Source organism: Podarcis filfolensis (genome assembly GCF_964270895.1).
Source record: "Podarcis filfolensis genome assembly, chromosome: Z".
NCBI lineage: Eukaryota > Metazoa > Chordata > Lepidosauria > Squamata > Lacertidae > Podarcis > Podarcis filfolensis.
The window spans coordinates 47805899-47817846 of record NC_139617.1 but is presented as its reverse complement, the minus strand read 5'-3'; the positions used below and the strand labels follow the sequence as shown (position 1 = coordinate 47817846).

At 45.1% G+C, this 11948-nt stretch overlaps 1 protein-coding gene across 2 annotated transcripts in view; it reads left to right on the top strand.

The window, feature by feature from the left end:
- The first annotated feature begins 1171 nt into the window (after positions 1-1171).
- Positions 1172-11948, top strand: part of GLT6D1 (glycosyltransferase 6 domain containing 1) — a 53835-nt gene continuing 43058 nt past the window's right edge. Inside the window, exon 1 of one of the 2 annotated variants that reach the window (XM_083597400.1) lies at positions 1172-2596. The gene's annotated coding sequence lies outside the window, so the exon portion shown is untranslated. Of the gene's footprint in view, positions 2597-7891; positions 8316-11948 lie in introns of those variants that run through there. The other variant, XM_083597399.1, reaches the window with a different exon arrangement.

The following is an 11948-nucleotide window of genomic DNA, read 5'->3' as shown; positions in this document are numbered from 1 at the left end:
GACTTGGCACAAGACAACTTCCTAAGTCCTTAAGGAGTGTGTTCATCTGAAAAACGGATCGTGGTGCTCATATTCTCCACAGGAACTAGAGGCACTAGAGAATTCATCATTTTTCCCGTTTGCAACTTCGAAAAACTATTCAGACCTGAACTTATAGATTCAAATGACAAGGAGATTCTGACTAAATATGAGGATAAATTTTTGGGCAGTAAGAGCTGTTTTGACGGTCTCCCTCAGAAGATGGCCATCTGTCATGGATGCTTTAGCTGAGATTCCTGCATTGCACGGGGTTGGACTAGATGACCCTTGGGATCTTTTCCTGAATATTCTATGAATATTATGTGGCACTTGCAACAGTGCCAGCTCTGTAGACTGAAGCAGTCAAATGGGCATGTTTGGGGGTAACCCTTTTGAGTCCCTTCCAATTCTACCCCTCTATGATTCTATGATCCCACCACATTTGAGAATTTGTCCACTTTGCTGGCCGCACCTTTCCACAAGCCATGTGATAAAATCCAAGCACACACACACACATGAACACAAATGAACCCAGCAGTCCAAATCAGCTTCACTAGCTGAGAACTCTGTATGTTACAAGAGTGGGGGGAGGAATCTCCCTTTGCCCAATTCTCTCCACGTCGGAGAGTGCCCGGTCCAAAAAGATGCCAACCCAGAAGATGCCAGAGACAGGACGCTGATGATGATTGACAGGAGAGTGCTGTGCTGAGCCAAAAAGGCCCTTTCAAAAGCCTCAGGAAGAAGGGAGCACAGAAAGTCAGGCGGGCCCTCAGGACCTGGGCCAAAGCTGTGCAGCAGAGGCAAGAACAACACACCCCACCCTGAGGCACTGGGAGAGATCCTGCCAGCTGATTAGCACCACAATGCCTCCCAGGCTAAGGCCGTTTCCCGAGACCTGTGGCTGTGAGAAAGCGGCAGCGGGGCGTTTCAGCAAGGTTTGTCAGTGCTTCTACTTCCTCTGTTCGGGCTCCAAAGATCGACAGGCTGAAGAAACCAGGCGTGCCCCAGTGATATTTATGGCGTGCCCCAGTGATATCTATGAGGTTTTTTGTTTCCTCTTCATACAGCGAGTGTCCCCGCCCCCCCGCATGGCGTACGGCAAACTGCTTTCCAGACCCCCCCCCCTTAACAGATTTTGCCTCTTTTGATGAGCTGCTAGCTCGAGCTTGAGAAATATGTTCCCAAACACACGCGCGCACGTGTCTCCAGGGCATAGAACTTGTTCTTTGGATCCTCCGCTCGCTTTCTTTCTTTCTTTCTTTCTTTCTTTCTTTCTTTCTTTCTTTCTTTCTTTCTTTCTTTCTGCCGTCTTGTGGTGGTCTGCCCCAAAGCAGTTGATCTGCAGGAAATGGTATTAGGAAAAAAGGGTGGCGCGTGTTTTGGGGGAGGTGGGTGGGGAAAGCGTAGCTGTTGTTCTCTGTCTTTCTGGCAGCGATAAGCAGTTTTGCAAAGGGCTTTTACGCAGAGCAAAGATGATGTTGCAAAAAAGGAAAGCGGGGCGGTCGGGAATCCAGCAAAACGCAGAAGTGTATGCTCAGAAATGCTTTTAGCGGAGGAGATTTTAACTGCCTGAGAAGACTTAGAAAGCGGCTGGGGGTGTGCGGAATTAATGCAATCGTTCTAATGCAGTATTTGCATATGAGGCCTTGAGGAAGAAGTGCTAGATTCGAAGCCCATATATTCTCAAAACTTGCCAGGCTTCCCTCACAGCCTTGCCCCCCCCCCCCCGCCGCCGCCGCCGCCGCCTGCAGTCTGGAATTGACAACCCTGGCCTGCATATATTTTAAAAAGATATAAATAAAATCAACGTTGACACATCAGAATTCATTTTTTGAGGCTTGGGCTTTCCCTGTTAGTGCAATAATGGAAATGTTGAAAGGGGATTTTGACGTTTGCTCTTTGTATGTGGGGGCAGAGGGAGAATGTTGAAACATTCAGCGAGACTGACACCTGTATAGAGAAGCTTTGAAACTCAAATGTTGAATTTCTCATCTCTTAAAGACTGTAGCATGCTGCCGTTGTTGGCTAAGAGTGAGCCCCACTGAACATAATGTCGAGCGTGATGCAGGCGAACCTTGCATAGGATTGTGTAATTTTCTGTGGAAAAATACTTGTTGCTAATTACTTGTAGTTTTCCAAGGCTGCATGAACACCATGACCACTTTAAATAGCCATGGCTTTCCCCAAAGAATTATGGAAGCTGTAGCACGTTGAGGGTGCGCAGGGTGGGTAGGTTGCCCCCCCCATTCCTCTCAGAGAACTACAGTTCCCGGAGTTCCCTGGGGAAAGCGACTGGCTGCTAATCAATCCTGGAAACTGCGGCACCGTGAGGGGAACAGGAATCTCCTGACAACTCTTGAGAACCCTTAACTAATTATAGCTCCCAGAATTCTTTGGGAGAAGCTATGACCTTTTAAAGTAGCATCATAGTGATTTACATTTATGGTGCAAATGGGGCCTGTGTTGGGAGCCTGCTGAGTCCGACCCATCAGAGAACTTGGATTGCTGTGCGACATCTGGGCAGATCAATTACCAGCTCTGCCACTGGGCAACACGAGAAAACCACTCTGGACAGCAGGTACTTGTGGAGGGGGATATGCGGGGGCAGGTGTAAAGAAGTGGTGGAGAATTATTGGGGAATAGAACTGTCTGTCACACAACTAGCCCTGCAGACCTCAAGAGACTCTGTAGCCCACAAAGACAATGCATTTGGTTGGTTGGTTGGTTTATTGCAGTGCTTTGTTTTACTTCAGCTGGTTGTGGTTTTTAAATATATATATATATTCTGCTGTCTTTTCAATGTCATTTGTTTTGCTATTCACCATTTTAATAACTTAGCACAATAATAATGCCAACCAGCAAGCAGAGTAAACAACACTGTCAGAGATAAGGAGGCTCCAAGGGTTGGGATGGCGCTGTGGGTTAAACCACAGAGCCTAGGACTTGCCGATCAGAAGGTCGGCGGTTCGAATCCCCGCGACGGGGTGAGCTCCCGTTGCTCAGTCCCTGCTCCTGCCAACCTAGCAGTTCGAAAGCACGTCAAAGTCCAAGTAGATCAATAGGTACCACTCTGGCGGGAAGGTAAACGGCGTTTCCGTGCGCTGCTCTGGTTTGCCAGAAGTGGCTTAATCATGCTGGCCACATGACCCAGAAGCTGTACGCCGGCTCCCTCTGCCAATAAAGCGAGATGAGCGCTGCAACCCCAGAGTCGGCCACGACTGGACCTAGTGGTCAGGGGTCCCTTTACCTTTACCTTAAGGGTTGGGATCCCTTTTGCAGCCTGAGGACTGCATCACCTCTTGCGCAACATCCCGAGGGCAGGATGCCCGTGGTGGGTGGGGCCAGAGGCAAAAGTGGGAGGGGCAGTTACGCTCGCCCACCCCTCTCTGTCCACCACCCAGGCTAGAAGGAGGCTAGGGCAGTGGCCCTCCAGGGGTGTGTGGTGTGCCACCCTGGGGTGGCAGGGGAGGAGGATGACGAGTATGGTGGGAGGATTCAAGGACAAATCAAATGTTTAAACATTTCAATGTGGCATAGTATTGTATAGTATCAACATACATTTTATATATATATATACAACCAGCAACAGTATCCACATTTGTTAGTCTTCTGCAGATCTCCACAACATATTGTAGCAAACATAGGTTTCCTGACAAATATGAAAGATCAGAAAAAAGAGAAGTTTCTTTGTATTGATGAGGAGATAATAATAATAATAATAATTTATTTATACCCTGCCCATCTGGTTGAGTTTCCCCAGCCACTCTGGGCGGCTCCCAATCGAGTGTTAAAAACAATACAGCATTAAATATTAAGAACTTCCCTAAACAGGGCTGCCTTCAGATGTCTTTTAAAAATAGGAGAGCTGCTTATTTCCTTGACATCTTATGGGAGGGCGTTCCACAGGGCGGGCGCCACTACCGAGAAGGCCCTCTGTCTGGTTCCCTGTAACCTCACTTCTCGCAATGAGGGAACCACCATAAGGCCCTTGGCGCTGGACCTCAGTTTCCGGGCGGAACAATGGGGGTGGAGACGCTCCTTCAGGTATACAGGACTGAGGTTGTTTAGGGCTTTAAAGGTCAGCACCAACACTTTGAATTGTGCTCGGAAACGTACTGGGAGCCATATCTCATATGGTCTTGGCAGCCGCTCCCAGTCCCCAGTCTAGCTGCCGCATTCTGGATTAATTGCAGTTTCCGGGTCACCTTCAAAGGTAGCCCTATGTAGAGCACATGGCAGTAGTCCAAGAGGGAGATAACCAGAGCATGCACCACTCTGGCAAGGCAGTCCACGGGCAGGTAGGGTCTCAGCTTGCGTAGACCTAATACAAATGAGATTAGCTGGTGAAAGCAAGCTCAACACCTCTCATTGAGTTTGTATACATAAGAGGCTGGTTTATAATTCTGTTTTAGGAAGGATTTGTGTTCTTATGTAGCTGCATTGTTTTATACTTCCTGGGTGTCACATTTTGCAAAGTAGCCGTGTTCTGTGTTATAAATCAAGCACTGCTACGAGTTGTTTCTTTTTGTTCCCCAACGTATTTCTTATCAGTAAAAATAAATGGTGTGAAGCAAGCAATTTTTTATTCTGAAAGTGTGGCCCAGAGAGAAAAGTTTGAGAACTGCTGGGCTAGATAGACATTTGTGGTGCAAACCAGGTCTAGTGAAGGGTGTGGGCCAGATAGAGATGTCTTGAGCACAGCGTTTGGCCCCAAGCCTGAATCTCCCCACCCCTGCTTCAGCAAATGGAAGTCTTGTCCAAATTTATTTATTTTCATTAATGACATTTTATAGCCCACCTTTCCCCCCCAAGAAGCTCAAGGTGGTGTACATACGTCTCCTCCCCCATTTCATTCTCACGACAACCCTGTGAGGTAGGTTAGGCTGAGAGATGGTGACTGGCCCAAGAGGCCATACTCAGTGAGCTTCACAGCCAAGTGACTCTCTCCCAGGTCCTAGGCCAGCGCTCTTAACCTCTAAACCACTGCTGGCTCCTCACATGAGGAGAACAGAAATGAGCAGGAACTTTTGCAAAAAGAAATGCAAACAGAAAATAAGGTATGTGGGGAAAGAATTTGAGGAGCACACTACCCAAAACAGGAGTGGTGCATCAGTTTTACTGCTCACACATTTGCAGAATTAAGCAGGGTCTGGTTTCAAGTGTGGTGGGGATGGGTGTTGAGATTCCTGCATTGCAGGAGGTTGAACTAGATGGCCCTTCCAACTCCATAAAGACCCAACAACTGAGGGGGGGGGGATGATCAATCCCTCTTGTCAAGAAACTCTGGGAATTGTAGCTCTGTGAGGGAAGTAGGGGTCTACTAACAGCACCCAGAACCCTTAGCAAACACCTAGAATTATTTGCTTAAAGGGGCACCCTGACGCTATACTGATGCTTATTTGGGAAGAAGGATGGGGAGGGAATTCAGTTCAGTTCTCATTTTAATGGCAGTCTGCCAAATTCACACCTCCTGGAACAACCACAAACCTGAATGTGGCTACTCTTTGTAATTCTGCACTTCTCCAAATTTTGTGAATGAAGCTCTCAAACCAAAATATGTGTCCCTAAAAGGCGTATATTCAGGGCCACCATCCATTAAAAGGTGTGCATTAGTGGCAGGGGGTGGGATATTAAAATGCATTAGATTAGGGGGAACTACTTGCAGAAATGTGTGTATGAGGAGAAATCCTCACTAAAATAACAAGTTGTTTTCATGACAAATAAATAAAAACAAAAATAAACTGATTAGGAAAAGTGGGAAATAAGAAACTGAGATGCATTCATCCTTCTGAAGACGCTGCTGCATTTTTCTAAAATAGTCCACAAAAACAATACACCACAATAAATTTGTTGGTCTTTAAAGTGGTGCAGGACCCTTTGTTGCTTTTGCTGGATAGTGGCTGCTGGGAGATGTAGTCTGGAGAAGTCCAGGTTGCCAAAGACTTCGTTAGGCTCACCCTCTAATCCCAAATGCTTTTGTGCAGGAGTGGGAGGGTGATCTAGCTGTGCCTGTATCATGAAGAGAAGTGGGCACTCTCTATATGATCAGAAACACTCTTTTTCTCATTTGATCCTTGTCCATTTCAAGTGCCAGGGTTTGATGGATTTCACCAAAGAAGAGGTCAGGGTTTGATCCTGCTAATCAGTAAACAGAAAAATAACCCAGCCCTGAAAGAACACCCAGGCAAAAGTCCAACTGCTGGTAGAAGGGAATAAGATACAAAGTCTAGAAAAAAGCACATTCTGAACATGGGGGAAATGGCTTTGTGAGGTTCCAGGGATCCTCTTCAAAATACATTTGTTTTCTTTGGAAAAGACAACATCATGCATTCTTTCTACTCAACCTTTTGGTTGTTTAAGTGCGTTCCAAGTTTTATAGGGTTTTCTGAAGGGAAAAGAATAACTGCTGAAGTGGGAGAGAGAGTCAAGACAAAAGAGTAAGCTCTAACCATTTCTGGCTGGGATCCTGTGTTTTGTTCTACATGAAGTTTCCTGCTTGGCAGGGGGTTGGACTCGATGGCCCTTGTGGTCTCTTCCAACTCTATGATTCTATGATTCTAAGCCAGCCTGAACAAAGGAGCTACCCAAACCATTGTTGCACTTTGTGGGTGTGATTATGATATGAGAGGAGTGCCCTGAGAGACTTTGTCCCTGCTGAAACTGTAGAATGGCATGATCTTAGGGAATCTGGAAGGAATCTCTAAGGCCACCTAGATCAATCCCCTGATCACAACCAGATTCCTGACAGACGGCAGTTCAGCCTCTGCTTAAAACTCTCCATTCCAGTGCAATGCTGGGTTCTTGTAACATCAGAGGGCCAAAGCAGCCTTCGCTCAACCTGGTGGGTGTTTCCCTCAACCTGGCTGGGGCTGATGGGAGATGTAGTCAAAACTATTTAAAGGGCACCATGTGGGGGAAAAGGTGGGCCAAAGGGTGAGATTAGAGCTCCCAAACTCAAACAGGTAAAAGAAAGTGCTTCTTCATGCAGCAAGGAGTTATGCGATGTGCACCAACTTACAAGGCTTTAAAATAGGATGAGACAAGTTCATGGAGGAGGATAAGTCAATAAATGGATATTAGACAGGATATCTATGTTCTGCCTCCACAATCAGAGGCAGCAATGCTTCTGAACAGCAGCTTCTGGAAGCCACAGAGGCTGGGGAGAGTGTTGCTCTTGTGCTCAGGTCCAGCACAGCACCTGGTTGCACAAAGTTCAGTCTCCACTTGGCTTAGCCAGCCAGTCAAACCCATTTCCCAGGGTGTGGCTGCTATTGCATGCTGGCAGCTTCTAGGAGTCACAGATGACAGCAGAGTCCGTTAGGTATCATAACCGCCATCATTTATCTGATGAAAATAGGGACGTCCTAAGGAAAAACAGGACATTTCAGGATCAAATCAGAAACTTGCGGTGACTTCTGTTAATCTGAGACTGTCCCTGGAAAACAAGGACACTTGGAAGGATCTGAGATAGAACCTGCTCTTTGCCCCGTTCTTCTGTTCTTAATGATTTTATTGCTAGCTGCCTCTAGAGGCCCTGGTCTTAAAAGGCTGTCTGCCTCTTAAAAATCACCCACTATTGCTATTCCCCCCCCCCCGCACATCCTGAAGGTTGAGCTCTGGTCACAGCCCTCCCCTGGAACAAGACTCCGCTTAGGAATCTGCAGGCCTCGCCCATCTGAAAATGGCCAGAACGCTGGACAATTTGAAAACAGGGAAACCGAACGGATTGCATTTCTCTTCCAAAACTCTCGCACATTCTGTTTCTTTTCCTTCCTACAAAAATAGCATTGCCAAAGCCACACTATTCAAAACAGTACTTTTGGTCAGGAAGGAAAAGGCCCCGCCTTCAAACTATGTCCCCCCCCCCCAACCATTGCAATTGCACCAATTAGAATGTGATTCACCAGCTTTTTGCAAGCAAAACAAGGAAACGTGGCAAGCAGCAGCAGAGAGAGAGAGAGAGAGAGAGAGAGAGAGAGAGAGAGAGAGAGAGAACATAAGACGCACTTTGCCTGCAACTTGCCCTTCCACAACTACCCATGTTTTGACATCGAAAACTTCGCTCTCTCTCCCCTATCCCCCGGGTTTCTGTCAAAATAGCTCAGGATGTGAGATCTAGAACAATCCCTCTTGGAAATAACAAAACAGGGCTTAATTTTGACAGAAAGTGCTGGGACAGTTTCCTTTTATGCAAGTCCTGCCTAGTTCAGCAGAATATAGACTGGGCAGGTTACAGCTCCACACCCATCCCTACACAGGCTGTTCTCCAGCTCAGAGAAGTCAGGTCCAGCCAAACGGTATGTATACACTCCGGCTACTAAAATGTTTTCGGTTCATCGGTGGTGGTGGTGGTGGTGGTGGTGAGAATTATTTTATTTTAAAAGTTTTGGATTTGATTGTGATCCTGCAATTAGCTTCCTCCCAGTTTCGCTCCAAAGAAACTGAAATGTCATTTTGCCTTTTAGCCCACAGACCATCTGCTCAGGGTGAAATCCACATGTATTTCCTCTCAGACCTCGCTGTGCTTGATCTTTTCCATCATTCCTCCCCACCCAAGCTTCTCAGGCACAAAAGAGAAGTTGGTTCTATTTCTCTCTTCTCTTTGTTTTCAAGTGCGTCTGAACGTTCCCCAGCGGTGTGCAGTAAGTTAACAGTGAGGCTCTGGCAAGGCAGCGGTTCCTGGGGGAAGTGAATTTGAGGACATGGGTGTGTTTTCTCAGGAACGATGTAGGGCGAAATGGAACAACAGGGTTAGGTGAGGCAAACCAGTAGATTTAAGGTGGCGCAGAACAGGGACTTAGCAGAACTCTTCACCAGGGAAGTGCATTTGCGACATCCAAATAAACACAGCTACAGTCCTAGGCACGCTTGATTGTGAGGGTTGGCACCACTGAGCTCAGCATGACTTCTGAGCATACATGTGTAGTGCTTGAGAGGTGCCTGTTGGTTTCTCAATTTTTAACATTTATTTATTACAATTTTTAAAAAAGCCATCTCCTTTCACCAGCCAGATGACCTCCAAGAGGTGCAAAATGGCTCTTATCAGCACATGATTGCAGACAGAAAAGGGTAAACGGCAGCCGATATGTCAGGTGTGAGCTTCTGCACTCCACAGACCTGGGAAGCCTTAACTGCAGATGGTGCAGAACTTTATTCTCAGGGAGCAAGGGTCCCTTTGAGAAAAACTGTATGCTGTTTGTCCCTGGACTACCCTCTCTGAAGACGGGGCTCAGAGAAGCCCTCTGAAAATCAATAGTCTGCCTCCCACTTTCCTTCCAAAGGAGCTCTCAGGCAGTCCCCTGCAGCTTCACAACAACCTTGCAAGGGAAGCTAACTTGAGAGTTAGGGACTGCCCTACCCCCAGTGAGATTTGTGGACTAACTAGGGATCTGAACTTGCGTTTCTCCAATGTGAGCCACCAGCTTCCCAGCTTCCCTGTGAGAAAAGTGCTTTGGGTTCTCTTGATATGGGGCCAAATATTCAGATGCAATACACCACAGACATTGGGAAACACTACCTAAAGCAGGGGTCAGCAAGCTTTCTCAGCAGGGGGCCGGTCCACTCTCCCTCAGACCTTGTGGGGGGCCGGACTATATTTTTTTTTGGGGGGGGGGGAATGAACGAATTCCTATGCCCTACAAATAACCCAGAGATGCATTTTAAATAAAACGACACATTCTACTCATGTAAAAACATGCTGATTCCTGGACCGTCCATGGGCCAGATTTAGAAGGCGATTGGGCTGGATCCAGCCCCGGGGCCTTAGTTTGCCTACCCATGATCTAAAGATATCCAGAGGCATTGATATTGATATAGAAAGCCCTTAACAACTTGGAGCTAGTTTACATGCGAGATCGCCTTACCCCATATGGGGTACGCTTTGATCTGCAGAACTGGCACCATTGCAGGTGCCATGTAATACTTGTTCCACATTTGTAAGAACTCAATATTTCAGTGTGGCACCACACACACTTTGGAACTCCCTGTCTCTTGACAGCAGGACAGGTGCCTTAGCTATGCTCTTTTTGGTGCCTGTTAAAAACATTTTGTTTAGGGAAGCCTACCTAGTGTTCAGAAAGTCGATGCACGTCTTAAGCTGCTTAAGCTTGTTGTTAATTTAACTTTTTGAATGTCTTAAATTATTGTCGTTAATTCTTCTTATTTATGATAATATTGTTTTATTGTTAAACAGCTTTGCGGGTTTGGGGTTTTTTTATGATTAAGCAGTGTATAAATTCTATGAAATAAATAAATGAACAGTACCCCTGAAGATACTAACTACACCCACCAACCCATATATTTTAAACAGCAAATGTGGAATCAATCTGGTTTCTCCCTGCAGTATTTTATCAAAGTTTTTTTTATTAAAAAAATTAACAATTCCAACATAACAAATTATCAAAACAAATCATCTTCATTATTTCTCCCCGCCCCCAGCTCCTCTCTCTGATTTCTCTACTATATTAACCATCAATAAATTTGTGTATGTTTATTCAAAACCTGCCAAGGAGTCCAGTTCATTTTGTTGTCTTTTTAAATAATTTGTAAAAAGTTCCCATTCTTCTTTGAATTCACATTTGTCCTTATCTCGAAGTTTGCATGTCAGTTTCACCAGTTCTGCATAATTCATCAATTTCTCTTGCCACTGTTCTTTTGTCGGGGTTTCCTCATTCTTCCATCCTTGTGCAATCAAGACTCTTGCCACTGTTGTAATGTACATAAATAAGTTCTTTATTTTCCTTGGCAGGTCTTGCCCTACAATCCCTGACAAAAATGCTTCTGGTTTTTTTACGAATGTCATTTTAAACATTTTCTTCAACTCATTATATATAATTTCCCAATTTTTTTAAAATTTCTCTGCATTCCCACCACATATGGTAAAAGGTTCCTTCCTTTTCTTTACATTTCCAACATATGTTTGACCTGGTTTTATACATTTTTTCTATCTGTACTGGTGTTATATACCACCTATACATCATTTTTGTGTAGTTTTCTTTCAAAAGAGAACAATCTGTAAATTTTAAATCTGTTTTCCACAATTTTTCCCAATCTCCAAATTGTATGTTATGTCCTATATCTTTTGTCCATTTGATCATGACCGATTTCACCTCTTCATCTTTTGTTTCCCATTCTAGCAGAATACTATATGCGCCTTTCAGCAACTTCACTTTCCTTTCTATGACTTCCTTTTTGAAATCTAGAAGTGGTGTTAACTAAATCCTTTCTTATGGTCTTCTTTATACGTCTCATGTAATTGCCTATAATGTAACCAACTCTAAAATTTGTCTTTTGTTTCATCGTACTCTTTTAGTTTCCATTTTCCTTCTTGATCTTTTAGTAAATCACTGTACGTAAGCCACTCCCCTTTCTTGCCATGTGGCTTGGGCAACAAGGCTTCAATTGGTGAGAGCCACCAAGGTGTCTTTTGTTCTATTAAGTCTTTATCTCTCTCCCATGCCCTCATTAATGGTTTCCTAATTATATGATTATAGAATCCTTTATATTTTTATCAAAGTTTCAAGTTAAACAGCCATGTGCCCATTGGCTTTTCCCAGTGCCGAGATAAAACATGCCAGCTGAGCTTTGAAAGGCACAGAGTGACGTTCTGCACCATTGTGTGCTCTTCAAGGACAGCATGCGGAAGAGTGCAAATGTTTTCCTCTTCCTTTTAACAAGCAACATATTCTTAATGACACAGCTTCCCAGTCATTTGTTATTGTCCCCTGCTCTCTCATGTACGCACATGGCACATAACCATCAAACTCCGAAAAAAATTCACGTTTTCCTGGAAACCCTGAATTTATTTACTTATTGCAGTGCTTACACCTGGCCTCTGTGACTTTTTGCAAGGATGATTGGGGAGCAGGGAGGGAAGAAGACAATTGTTACTAGCCTTTAGCTGCTAATGAATTTACAAAACCAACTTACCT